At 39.5% G+C, this 15,195-nt stretch overlaps 1 pseudogene; it reads right to left on the bottom strand.

Moving 5' to 3' along the window:
- Positions 1-872: 872 nt before the first annotated feature.
- LOC120436769 lies at positions 873-8,126 on the bottom strand (annotated as a pseudogene).
- Positions 8,127-15,195: the final 7,069 nt, after the last annotated feature.

Genomic DNA, 15,195 nt, shown 5'->3' on the forward strand with positions numbered 1-15,195 from the left:
TTACTCCACGAGGCTGCTGACTGCAACAACCGTAATGCTCAAACCAATCCATCAAGTAAAAGTGGTGCTAACCGTAGCTCCTGAGTGGGTACTAAACATTTTTGACAGATTTTTGAGCGCCGTGTACTTTAAAAATGTCGGTTTGAGGTTGGTAATTAACGACTCAAATTCATACATAAGGTGCACGAGATTATAAGACGTGCTGTTGATTTTTTGAAAATGAAAAGGATTTTAAGTGCTACTCTTATATAGTACGGAAAATACGTGATGTAAGTGCAACACTTTAAACTTTAATTCAAGGTGTTTTAACAAATGTACTATATTAACTGATATGGAATTACAGCCAATTTTGTATATTGTCTGCAATCTCCGAAAACTTAAAATTAACGAAACTGTCTCTGTCTATATATTGTTTTTTTAAGTATGGGTTAGATATACTTACAGCTCCCTCTGACTGGTATGATGAGACTCCTTTACTTGCAAATAACATCTCTCTGGACCTTGTGTTGAAGTCCCAATAAAAATAATAATATACAAATCAATCAGTTCAGTGCTTGGAACAACAGATATTATATCTGTCATTATCATAGAATAACATGGGAGCAGGCCTCAGCTAACTGTGAAACTGTTTGAGAAGTTCTTGTGCTATTCATGGAATTCACAGGAATATAAGCTTAAAAAAATGAAAGACTAAGCAACAATGTTCTTTTGCAGCCATCTGTGTGCATCCCACTTTGGCCTGAGATACCACATGAGGTGCACAAAAAAAAAAAAATCAGTGCTAGGATCGACTTTGCTGGCCATGATAGTTGACCATACATGCTGTTTACACTGTAGTATGAACTGTAACACAGGCTTAGTTAGAGGAATACCTGCTGCAAGTTGGTGAGCAACTCTGTTCCACGACTCCAGAACAGACTGGAGGGGCTTTAGCAGCCTGAGGCGACAATCCAGTCATCACCTGTCCCCCTCTAGCTGCTGGAATAAGCATACTGGATTCAACCGAAATCTGGGCCTGAACTAAGCGGAAGAACACACAAGGATAGGGAAACAAAAAGAGAGTGGTGCATCGCTGTAAATTTTATCTCCAGTTTGTTTTAATCCAAAGAAATTTGTTTTGTTTCCCCCACGTAATGGCATGCTTTTATTGTTGTGTTGTCTTTAGGAATGATCAAGTAACAAGAGTCCTATTCCGAGCCAGTAACTCAAGAAACCGAGTATCTATGTCATCACACCAGACATAAGTAAAATGCTGAGACAGTGAAAGTCAGTAATGGTAAATGGTAAATGGACTGATTCTTATATAGCACTTTTCTACTCTCTCGGAGTACTCCAGCGCTCGATACAACATGCCTCATTCACCCATTCACACCCACTCCTTACAAGCACTTCTAAACTCAAGTACAACTAATAAACATTCACACACATTCACACTCCGATGACGCATCGGAGGGCAATTTAGAGGTTGATATCTTGCCCAAGGATATTTGGCATGCAGACTGGGGGAGCCAGGAATCGAACCACTCAACCTTCTGATCAGTAGCTGATCTGCTCTTAAGTGAGCCACAGCCACCCGCGGAAAAGAAGACTCTGCTAAGGTGGAGCCTACAAAAAGTTGCTGGACCAGACAGCATACTGGACATGTGCTCAAGAGCCTGTGCTGACCAGCGGACTGATGTCCTAGCAGACATCTTCAACATCTCCTGAGTCGAAGTTGTTGTGCCAGTGCTTCAAAACACCAAATCCATCAGACCAAACTGGACCCACTACAGTTCGCATACCACACAAACCCGAGTCAATGGACGATGCAATCTCACTGGCACTCCAACCTGGCCCTCACACACCTGGATCAGCGATTGCCTCGTAAAGAATGCTTTTCATTGATTTCAGCTCAGTATTCAACACCATCATCCCCCAACAGCTGATCAGCAAACTGAACTGCTTCAGACTCAAAGCCTTCACCTGGATCCTCGTCTTTCTCACTGATAGATTCCAGACAGTACAGGCTGGAAATACAAGATCCATCACACTGAGCACAGGTACTGTGTTGGGATTGCAGAGCCCTCAGAGGATTGTGTGGAACACTGAGCACATCGTTGGCAGCTTTCTACCCAGTCAATACTGGATATTTACCCTCATGCTGCATTCATAAAGCCACTACCATCATGGCTGACCCATCACCTCTCCTCCAACTTTTACTCCTCCATCCAGAAGATGACTCACAGCATCAGGAGCAGGTCGGCGAGATTGTGCAAAAGCTTTCCCCCAAACAGTCCAGCTCATACTTGCCCCCTCCACACTGGACTCTCTTCTCCACACACTTCTTTGGATTAAATAACACTGTACATAACACTGTCCTCTCACTTCCGTACTTGACAATTCTGTATTGTTGTTAGATGCATTTTGTCTGTTATTGTTTTATTTATTCTCATTCTTTCTATTCTTACTCTATTTCTATTCAAGTACAACACTGTACTCATTTGTAGTTTATCTTGTTTCTGTATAGTTATGCGTATGTATTTGAATTTCTTTAATTTACAGTTTGCACCTTTGATATAGGAGGATGATATTTCATCCAACTATATATGAGTGTATATTGTTGGTTGACAATAACAACTTGACTACTTGGCTTGACTTGAGAAATGAAAAGTCTCTATCTACCTTGGATGACCCTGAGCTCAGCAGTCGAATAGATGGTGCCATGCTTGTTTTCAGCCACACATTGGTACATGCCAGAATCCTCCAGAGCCAGGTTGATGATTCTAAGATGAACTCCATTCACCTCCACACGATCCTTGAGGTTCGAAGAAGGTAAAGAAGAGATAAAGTTACAAGCACAAACAGATCTGTGACATGTGTAACAAAGCATGCTGTACAATACTGCATTATAAAGTTCATTGTTTGCAGAAATAACTAAAGTAACACTAAACTATTAAGGACAAAAAAGCCATATTCATACACCCAGGTGTTCTTAGGTCGAATCATTAACTGAAGCACAGTTTTCTATTTGTCTAATTATGCTTTGGTTCCTTTTTCACTGCTTTTTAGAGGCAGTATCCATGGTTGGGATCAAGATGAAGTCCCCTAATAAATAAGGAAATTTGAAAGTTATGCCACAATGTGCTCATAGCCCTCCATAAACACCATGCAAAGACAAAAGAAATAGTAGTAAAATAACCTCTGTTATGTTTTGCTTCTATCTTACAGTAGCAAAACATGAGATAAAGTTCCACAGGACTAACAACAAAGACAAGTTCTGCCTCACATGAGAGTGCGATGTCCTATGAGACCTCACTGTTCAGTTTTACTCCAGTAATAATGTACACGTAGTAAACTCCATGTGTTCATTCATCCATTCCTTCCACCTATCCAACCCAGGGTAGTGATGGAGTTGGAGCCTATCACACAATTTGTCCACTTACATCCACAAAGTAGAATCTATCACATATGAAGCACTTCGGCACAGTTCCTAATACCATAATACCATTTAATAAACCCCAAAAAGGTTGATTCTGTTCATCTGGACGTTTTCAGCAGAGAAACATTTCATCATCATCCAGGTGACTCCTTCAGTCTCAGCTGACTGCAGGTTTCCAACCTTATGTACATTTGCATAATGACTGAAACTAGCACCACTGAATGAAAACTGGGCTGTGAGATCAGTTTATGATCATTAATAAGCAAATTTGCATGACCACAGATCAACAACCACTTTGATCCAAAGACCACTGATCAGTGCATGAGTACCATTCACAGAGTATATCTAAAAGGTATACGAAATAGGCTTTTTAAGTTGTTTTCAAATTTACAATAGCTCTAAAGTCTTGGAATTTCAGAATACCATTCAGAAGGTTAATGAAGCCATTTCAAACAACTGCAGATTCTGAGATCAGCTCTAGAATCTGGACATAAATATGTTATTCTGATTTGCTGTTGTATTCAGACTCAGAATGAGCATACTTTATTTATTCCATAAGGAAATTATGTGGGTTACAGTTGCTCCAGTACAGTAACAGAAACAGACAACAAACTATTTAACAATACAATGTTACAGATTTATAAATTAAGAAATATGGCACGATATACAAATCACTCAATAATAAATATCAACTATTGAGAATAGAAATATTTTACTGCTATTATTTGCTGCTATTTTTATAATCATCATTAACATTTCGAGTATTAATAGTGATGTTGCATTTAGATGCATTCAGATGTTCAAATATATGGTTATAGTCTTTATTACAGGTCCAAGAAGAACCACTTTTAAACGGTTGAGTTGAATCTATAATTTAAATGTTTTAATGCTTCTATGATCTCAGTGTTTCTGTGTGAGGGCAGAGACAGGAAGTTATAGGCTTTTGAAGTTGCAGGCTTTGCAGAAGTGAAACTGAAAGCAAAGAGAGCATTTAAGGCGAGACACACATACAGACACATATAGTACGAGAGGTCATGACACGTACGCAGTGGTACACAGCATGCCGCGCGCCTCACTGCGATGTACGCACACACAGATAGACTCATTTAGTAGGTAGAGTTTATAACTGCAAAGTCAGGGCGTGGTAGTCTGTTACAGGAAGTGCACCAGATGTCCCAGGAGATAAGCGACAGCTTAAGGCGGGCTGACAGGAAGCACCTGCCGTTGACCCGAAGAAGATGTTCTGTTTTAGACTATGTTAAGAGTCATTGTGGTTTTGGGTGACGGTAATGCTTTGTTTAAATCTGCCTAGCAACAGAAAAGGGGCTGTACTAGCTTAACCCTATAAAACCGTTGTCTGAATATGGTAAAGACAGTTCAATACTGATTGGGTTGTTGAACTCACACATGTGTTCATTAAATGTCGTCTAAATTGCTGCACGCCTGGATCTGTGGTTATTTATGGATTCCTTTCTCAACATTGAACCCTAACACAACAAATGACAGAGGGTGATTATAAATAAATATCAAAAGAATATTGACAGCAACATCACCAAGTAAGAAAGCGGCGTGTGCAAAAAGGTTTTAACTATTGCAGTGTTTACTGTGTGTATTAGATTGAGGAGTTGTACAGAGATATGCACGGGCAGGAATGATATCCTGTGTCGTTCAGTGGTGCATCATGGGTAATCTCAGTCTCCCACCGGCGTGCTCCCTGTGACTGGCCAGCATCTCGTGGAGTGGGTGGGAGATATTGTCCTGCATTGTCTTTATCTTGGACAACATCCGTCTCTCAGACACCACCTTAAGGAGTCCAGCTCCATCCCACAACATTACTGACATTACCCTATTGTAGGGTACTGTAGGTGAGTTAACTGTTGTTGTGATGTTGTGCTATATAAATAAAAACTAAAAATTAAAATTGATCTGATTGAAAATCCAATCTGTCACCACACATGGGAGGAAATTTGTTAGGATGTTAAGGAAAACACAGGAAACACCGAGGGTTGAGGCCGCCACCAGCTGGATCTACTGGAATGCCCACAGTATCATCACGATGGGCTGAGAGTCATCAAAGAAATATCTCTCTGCTTCAAAATCAACACTTTCAAGTCCCAAAGGATAATTGTAGCTGCCACATGGACATGCCAAATGCCTTCTGGAGAAGTTTTATGGTCAGGTGTGTGTGTGTGTGTGTGTGTGTGTGTTACCTGTGTACTAAGTGGCTGTCCATTGCGTAGCCAGCGTGCAGAGGGTCCTAGGTTTTCCGGCAGCCACACAACTCCACTGAAGATCTGAGCTAATCTCCACCTCTGAGTCGGTCATCACCTGCAACCACTCTGGTTGAGCTGGACAAGAAGAAAGGCAATAAAAACAAATATACATGAGCTATAAAATGAACACAAGTGCATTAAAATGAAATTACACATGCTTTGCTGCACAATGAAGAACCTTTAGTCACCTTGCATTAATGCGTCCCTGGTACGTGTCCTTCCTTCTGAGTTGTAGGCTTCACACTCATAAATGCCCTCATCGTCAAAGGAGAGTTCAGGAAGGGTCAGGGTGGGACCCTCCACAGTGGGGCCTGCCTTGGATGGCATTAAACCATCCACCTTCCTCCACCGCACTTTTGGAACTGGACTTTAAGATGAAAAGCAAAGCAAGAGTTGAGAGATGGAAGTAAGAGGTCAATAAAATCAGAGTGCAAAGATCAGAGAGTGATAATTACAAATTTGATGTATGAGGATATATAAATCCCTGGATATGTATTACTACAGCTGAACAGCGTCATTCTATAATATAAGACACATTATGCAAAAGTAAAGAAGCATTACATAGCAATTTCTGTGATGGACACTTACTTTCCATAAGCAAAAGCACTCTAACTGGGCAGTGTGTCCAGCCAAGGCATAGGTATCTGCTAGGAAGCGCACTTTAATGGTTGGAGCTGACTTCCTGGGATTGGCTGGAATGAAAAGCAAATCTTCTTAGATTAGCTTATCACTTAATTTGCTTTCTGTGCCATAACCTGTTTTAGTGTTGTCAAATTCCAAATTCTTTCAGTCTAAATTAGATCTTTAGTAGAAGGCTTTTGGCCAGTATTCAACGGGCTGACCAGTAGGGTTACTTATGGGAAGAGAAAGTCAGCAGTTGTCTCTAAATCAACTTTGCTTCAGCCTTTAGCAAACTGATAGCAGGCAAGCTAATGCCACAACTTTAATATAAAAGTGGACGTTGCACTGGGCTATCAGTGAACAATAACACCCTGTTATCCTATGTTTTGTAATAATTTAGGCTCAACTACAGACAGCAGAACAACCAACATACATGTGGATGCTAAGAGACAAGTGATGCAGCTGTAGGTCTTTCATACCATCGGGGACTACAGTGAGCTGGTTGGCCTTGCTAAATGTGCTCTTTGTGCTAACTTCCATGTTGATTGTTGTGAAGCAAGTAGTTTGCTGTGTCATTAGGTTCAGCTTTTGGCCAGGTACAGATTCCCAGTGACCTGTGACACAAACCAGCGCCCCATCATCCTTCCTGATGAAGTTGGGAAACTTCGTTGAGAAACCAGCGGTAAGACAGCTAGAGAAGAGAAAAGAATCGGCGTCAATCACTTTAGTCATTTCATTCTGTCAGCTCAGCTTTCACTTTAAAATGTCACAATCATAACAGTCACAATGTATCAGTGAGAGATTTCATTTTCATATTCACTTTCATATTCTGCCCCTCTGACCTGTTAATCACCTTTTGGCCCTGGGCACTAGTGGTGAAGTGGCTAGCTGCAGCAGGACTCTTCTTTTTTTTCTTAGTGAAGGAAAATTATGCAAAAAGTAAAACTAATGTTCCAGCCACACACAGGACTATTCTGTGGCTCTCTAAGAATATATATACAAAATATCATTTCCAAGAACAATGAAACAGAGGAGGTACCTGGGTAATGTGGAGGAGGTTGGCAGGCCAAGAACATTCCTTGACCTTCATTTATTGTTTGAGGACTTCTGCCATCTGGAGGGAAGTCATGGAGGTCTGAAGAACAAGCAAATGCAGACAAATAAGTAATAAATGCTGAAAAAACCATAGAAAAGTCATAAAACCAGTGGGCTCTGATCCAGAAGCAGAGAAAGAATGTAAAGTTGTGTTTTTGTTTGGTGCCTGTTCTGCCATGTTTTAACCCTTGTATGGTGTTCAGGTCTGTGAGACCCATGCCATTTAGAGGCCGTTGTCTCTTTAGGCAGTATATACCATCAAAACCTGCAAAAATATGGTATAAGGATATGTACACTTGATTAGAACTTATTTTATTTTTTTTTTTATAACATTTTATTGACAAAAAGCAGAAGCACATTAATTCATAAATGCGATCGAACAAAGGTAAAAGTAAAAATTAACCATGTTTGCTGTTCACATGGCTCGTAATTGGGATAAAGTAAACATCTGTTGAGTAATTTAACATAAAATTGTTTGATAGTGTTAATTGGAAAGCCAAAACTCTAGCGGGTCCACCAGACCCATGAACACTGGCTGAGTAACAAAAATACGAACACCATACAAGGGTTAAAAAGCAGACAGCTCAAACAAGTAAAATGACTGAAAGGTCTTTATTACTTACAACCAAACTTGAGGTTGGCTGCTCTGCTAATGATGGTGCCACAACGGTTGATAGCTAGACACTGGTAAGAGCCTGTATCCCCGGATGGGGTCGGGGCTGCTGATCACCAGGGTACCAGCCACCAGGGTGTATCGGGTCCAAATTCAGTGGAACCGCAGTCCGTTCTAAGCCACCTGCATGATAAATGGCAGGAAATAATCATTTGATTCCTGCTTCCTGATCTTTTTTATTCCTGTAGTATAAAAAAATCAACAGTCTTTCACATTTTATGGTAGTTTCATTTAATGGAGTGAGAAAGAAACATTTTACTTTAAAGATCCAAACTGATTTGGATGTCACTGAGTTAAAAAAAAAACTACTTGATCCCCTACAAATCAGCAATACTAGCTCTCACAGATTAGCTGTGTGCCCATGTGGCACAGATCAGTCACAGAGTATGGCTGGGCAGGTCTAGCTAACAACTGAGTTTGTTAAACCTGAGATGGTGGAACTATGGCTTCCTGTTGCAGAAAAAACAGTTCAACTCTGAGTCAGTCACTGGGGTAATAGACTCTGTGACACTAACATACTCACGTCCAGGTTTTCTCAAACAAACCCTAAGTTTCTCTCTGACTCCTGTCCCTGCTGCAACTAAATCAGCTGACTGACTCTGCGATTGATGTCCTCATTCATAAAGGAGTGGCTGTATTTCAGAAGTTTACATTTTAACAAAGACTGAAATGGCAGTGTGGTAGGACTTGACCTAAAGCGGCTAAAGACTGGCAGGAGACAGATGCTGTCCAGTATAGCGAGTGATTTATTCACCATTTTGTGACCAAACAATATTTACAAAACAAATAAAACTCAACTCCATAGTTAACTCGGTTCAAATAAACATACCTGAACTTAAATCAACAGAAATTAAGGTCAAACTGTACACAGCTACACTGAGCTGGTCCTTTTCAATTCAATTCAATTCAATTCAATTTCTTTATTTTCCCACAAGGGAAATTAGTTTAGCAACAGGATAAAAATAAACAGAACAATAATATAAAATAATAATGACAATAATAGTGATAGAAAGTCCAAGGACAGTTATTTGCCATTAAGGAGACAAGATGCAGTAGGGATAAAAGAATACTGAGTCTTTTAGTCTTCCTCACAGGAAGTCTAAAAGGGCTGGCCGGAAGGCAACAACTCAAACTCACTGTGAAGTGGATGGTTCAAACAATTAATAATAGAATGAGCCTTTCTAAGCACATTTTATTGTACATGGCCAAAAGTCCATCTTGCCAGCGCCCTGAAATTTTGCTAGCAGTTTTTACCAGAAGTCCCAACCGATTCTTATTCTTAACCGTCAGGTTACCAAACCAGGCAGCGATACAAAAGGACATCACAGATTCGATAAAACTTCTATAAAACAAAAGACAACATCTCAGATGAGACATTAAAAGATCTCATTTTCCTTAAAAAGAACAGTCTTTGTTGAACTTTTTAGTAGTTTAATGATAGTAGGTGATGAGCTATAAGAGGACTTCCTAAAATCAATAATCATGTCTTTAGTTTTTGACACATTTAGTGAAAGGAAGGACTCATCACACCAATCCACAAAATCATCTACAACCTGTCCATGGCCTGACTCGTCCCCACTAGGGCTGTGTCCCAATTCAGGGTATGCACGCTTGAAGTGCACGCATTTCAAGTGCGATTCACGTCACCGCCACGCTGACGACGGCTGTCCCAATTCAAAGTGTACTTCAAATGCATACTCCAAATGCGCGTCGATTTCCCCAAATATCAAGCGTGGTCCGGTGCACGCTTGTGGCCCCATATATCCCACAATCCATAAGCGGCGGTGGGTGTGGATAATTTTGCGCAAAATACGGCAGAAGGGAGCGGCGAAGAGTGAACTGTCAAAAGTAAGTACTGAGTATTATGTCACTTATTTATGTGAACATTAAAACATTACTGTTGGCCACATGTCGGGAAAGTTATGTGACATTAGCGATGTTTTGTACTTTAAGCGGTAATTTGGTTTTAAAGCCTCTACTAAATATATATATAGTTGACCTTAATCTTACAGAGAATGTGATGATTTTATGGATAATTAAAGTCAGTCATATATCCACAAACACAACAAGCTGAAAGTCAGTGATGCTGCTCGGTTTGCAGTCCTGAATATGACGGCACAAGCAGGATTCACTGCACTGTTAATGTTAGCTATGTTATATTGCTGCCTCTGTTCGGTGGTGTCGAGCAAAGCGGACTTTAACGTGTGTTTGAACGAGCTGACGGTTCACTCGTTAAGCTGAAAGAAAGATGCTTTAATCACAGGAGTCACACATGTGTCCACTGGACCATCTGGGAACTCTTCTTGTTTAGCACTGTAATAACACAAACACTAAATCCTCCTTCTCTTGTGCTGTTTTGTAGCAGTGTGTACACCTGAGACTGTCACCTGTCTGTCTGTCCTGCACTCTCTCTGTTTCTTTCTCTCTGATTGTGGAATAAAAGTATGAACATGTATTTATAAGTTACGCTTGTGTTTGAATCCTGCAGCTTATCACACATTTGATTTCCATGTGTGACAACTGCAAGTGTCCAGAGTGAGGACAGACTGAGGGACCCACTGCTGCACATCATCTGTGAGGCTTTGCCCCTGATGATCCACCAGGACAAACTCAGCAGTGTGTGAGGAAGAGGAGGAGGAAGAGCCAGCAGCAGCTGACAGATGAGAGAATAGACAGACTGTTCCCTGTTTGTGAAGGACTGCTAGGAAAGTTTAGAATAACTAATTGTCTGTCCTGAATCAGTCTTATTAGGTAATGTTCAAATAATGTTATCATCCCAGTGTTTTCAGTGTGGGAGAAAGTACTCAGGCCCTTCAAGTTACACACTATGAAAGGCAGCAACAAGTTTAATATTCAGAAACCTAAAGTATGTATCAGCAGCAGAATGGAGCTAACAATAAATGTTTGTTTCAGTTCTATGAAGCTTTGAGTATTTTGGATTAGTGGCACTGCTGTGTTTGTTGCATCATATTGCTGTAATTGTTTATATGCTTTATATATTCTGAGGTAAGTTGATCTATAGTGTTACATCATATTCTATAAGGATGTTATGTGTTTGTAGACTTTCTGCCCAGTTTGACCCATTTAGCAGAAGTCAGCCTGTTTAAGGCTCTGATATCTATTCTGTATGACTTAAAGCAGTTATGACATGGTCTGATTTTTCTCACCCAATAAAGGAATATTTCATATATCAGTCTACTCTTCATTCTATCAGAAACAGTTATCACAGCTCGTACATTTTCTTTTACACATATATATAAGCATTGAGCCAAATTTAGTAATGCCAGCATATTGAAAGAACAATGTTTGTCTCTTATATATAATACATCTGTATATACACTGTCAGAGATACTTGTCTTTGAGTGAAGATTTAAGGTGATAGGAAATATAAATAACTGCTACTTGCATCTTCGACCCAGAGTTCAAGCTCATATATATATATATATATATATATATATATATATATATATATATATATATATATATATATATATATATAATCTGACAATACATATAATATTGTCCATATTATATTAACATTACCACAGTGAGATGACTTTAGTCTCATGAACAACATTAGCTAATTGTTATTTACTAACTAATCTTGAAATGACTGTTCAGTACAGAAATGAAGCCCAACTATCATGTTTACAGTCCTGTGGTCTCAGCCTCAGATACTCAACTAATCAAAAGTGATGTCATGACAAAATGAATGACCAACAAAACATTTTTCTCCTTCATTTCTGTCACACAAAGCTGTATGAAACATTTCTCAGCGGTTAGTATCATGGTTGCTAGGCAACCTGAACAGCGCAACGAAGGCTAGACCGTCCCATTTCACAAGCCTCTCACTTCGCACTTCCACGTGACTTGTAGTGCGCACCGCACGTGAGGCACGCGTGGTGTGCGTGCTTCAAGCCGTGCATACCCTGAATTGGGACACAGCCTAGATGAAGAAACACCTGCGTTCATCTGCTGAAATAGTCCACTTAACCAAACAATCTCACCCTGGACTATTCCATTAGGGTGAGTAAGGCAAACATATCTATACTCAAACCTGTACTTCTACTCATTCCTAGCAATAAAACTCTACGGTGTATAGTCGATAAATATTACAACAAATCCATTCCTCTATAAACACACTCTAAAATTAGCTTTATTAAATTACAAGGATTCTCCCGTTCTTCTCCTGGTCTCTTCCTGTGACCTCAGATTAACCAGGAAGCTATAAATACAGGAAGTAAAACTACATTTTTCTCCTTTTGTTCCTGCAACACAGGTAGGTAAGGTAAGTTCAAACTAAACCAATTAACAGTTGAAATAAAAACATGTTAATTTAACAAACTTGTCAGAAACGGTTTAAACCAAGATGTTATATTATATAACCTGTAAATGTGCAAAACATAAACAAACCCGGGATAGTACATGTTTGTCTATTACAGAATACATATGAAATATGGCCAAATCAAACATAAATGTTAACTAAGAATATAGACAAGTGGTGTTCTCACCCACTTTGTCACAGGCAGCTTTACATTAGTTTGCTATTTTGCGATTTTCCAGTCGCTCAGTTATCAATATAAAAGGACAGAAGCACAAAATGTGTCTAACGATTGGATCTTGGAAAATTTAAGTATCTGAGTCAAAATGAGGCTGAAATGACTTAACACTCAAAAACGTATTAAATGTATTAAAACTAATAACTGAAATTCAGAGTCTGAGTCTGGCCTCAGTGGGCCAATCCACCCAACGATATCATAGGCTCTGTAAGAGATCAGCTACTGTGTCCAAGCCCATTTACATGGTAGGACGAATCCAATGATGATCACATTTTAAATCACAGATTCAGCCAGATCAGTGAATCCTGACACTTGTGTAACCCATATTTAAGTATGGCTTGGATTAATTGTACCAAAATGTAAAAAAAAGACTATTAATTTTAGCAGTTATACTCGATTTATAGTGAATAAGCCATAGGTTCAGCAGTGAAAGAGTTAAGAGTTCTGGCGTAAAAAAGTGGGTTGCTCTTAGCCAATAAGGTGCTGTAACGTGGTGCAGTGCCCGCCCACCATCTCCGTCTGAGAGAGCACAGGCTTTTTCCTCCTCTCTCGCAAATCCCCATGAGTATGCTAGCGAGGAAAAAGAGATGGAAATTCACTGAAATGAGGTGGGAAAAAAAGCGATATAAACAGAAGAGTTAGCACTCGCTGCTTATGAAAAATTGTTTTATTGCATGTGTACTGCTAAGACGAGTAACTAGTTTGGTTCCTTTTACATTGTTTGGTCGAGGAAGGTCGGAAATAGAGGCGAGGCCATCATTTCACCGTTCCTGCACCATCTCGCTCCTGTGCCATTCTTTTTAGATCGGTGAGCAAAGTGTTTTAATTGTTCATTTTTATCTGCCTTTTTCATGAGTTCATTGTAAGCAGTGTTTTGTGGAAAACTTTATTTTACTTATTGAAACTGAAACTGTTGCACAGATTATTATGTGTTTTACTGTTTATTTTCAATTTGTAACATGGGTAATGTTACAAAATAGTACAACTTAGGTGACAGCAAATTGTGATCTGTGATTATATGGGGAACTTAATGGCCTATGACACTGTCGTTGACAGGTCAGATTTTTTCCTTTGTCCTTCCTATCGATGCATTGCAACAGATCCTGTAATTGATGGCGAGCCAATCCCGTTGATGGACCAATTGACTTTGTTCTGTGCTGCACAGCAGTGTGGTAAGCCAGCTGCAACAAAAACACACCATGCCACTTTGAACTTACTGTTCCCCTTCTTCACACATCCCCTGGACTTACAGACGGTTTATTTTAAGGACTTTTCACAGACTCTATACATCCCCGAACAGGAAGGGAAGTGGGTGTGGGCGGTTGGATCTATTTTTCCAACTCAATGGTTGTTGCAATCAGCTAACAAAGTCTCACTGGAGTTGCACATGAATGTTGCCATTTGGATTCTGGTAACTGAAATTGTGGTTTATCTTTAACTTGAACTCTGATTGTACATTTAGAAGGGCGGACCCAGGTAAGGTTTTTTATTTTTATTTTTTAAAGTAATTACTGTGATTGTACCACAGGGTTGTCACTGAAGGAAAAATAGTGCTACCAGAAAGGGATACATTAATTTGAAAAGTTTTTGTATGTTTTATATTAATTTTCTTTCTTTTGTTTTCTGAATGAGTAAAAATACACAAGCCGGCGTTTTCAAAACTCAGTTGCCTGAGTCTCATTCAGTTTGCCTCTCCTATATATAGCCGAACCTACTGGTCCAAAGCAGTGAGGTCTTTTGCATCAAATTTGGGTGAAGTACATTTTGATCTAAGAGTTTAGAGACACATTAGTGTTACAACTGGTACAAGTTAATATCAGCTCGTTCAGTCCAAACTGAAGGGATATAAAAAGGTGTCTCATTACCAATGCACACAATAAACAGCTTGTGATGGGTAAAACCAATGAGCTCTCACAAGGTCTTTGCAACCTTATTGTTGCAAAACATACTGATGGCAGTGGTTAGTCCACAAGTGGAAAGAAGTAAGTAAGTAAAATTTTATTTATATAGCACATTTCTAGATAAAAGATCACAAAGTGCTTCACAAGGTATAAAACAGAAGCAGTCCAAAGTTAACAAAATGCAATTCTAAAACATACATCATTTTGACATAAACTGGCCATGATCAGGTGCTCCCTGCAAAAGAGGAGTGAAAAGAATTTTTACAAGGGTTGTCCCAGAGCCAAAGACAACCTGTGGAGAGCTGCAGGAATCAGCCGGTACAACTGTTTCAAGGAAAACAATAACTAATGCACTTAACTGCCATATGCACACTCACCACTCCAGACTACATTGCTGAAAGAAAAAGCATGTTGAAGTGCATTTAAAGTTTGCTGAACAACATTTAGACAAGCCTGTGAAATATCAGGAGACTAGAGTTGATTAGATGAGAGGTTAGATGACACCAAAACTTCAAGATCAAGTTTTTGAATGCAATAATATGCACCATGTTTGAGATCACAAGGCACTGCATTGATTTCTTTACACGTGTGGACTGGATGTGTTGTTACTGATATCTGGTGAGAATTTCATGTCAAAAGCACTTTTAGAAATATA

This window comes from Oreochromis aureus, unplaced genomic scaffold, assembly GCF_013358895.1.
Source record: "Oreochromis aureus strain Israel breed Guangdong unplaced genomic scaffold, ZZ_aureus HiC_scaffold_168, whole genome shotgun sequence".
Classification (NCBI taxonomy): domain Eukaryota; kingdom Metazoa; phylum Chordata; class Actinopteri; order Cichliformes; family Cichlidae; genus Oreochromis; species Oreochromis aureus.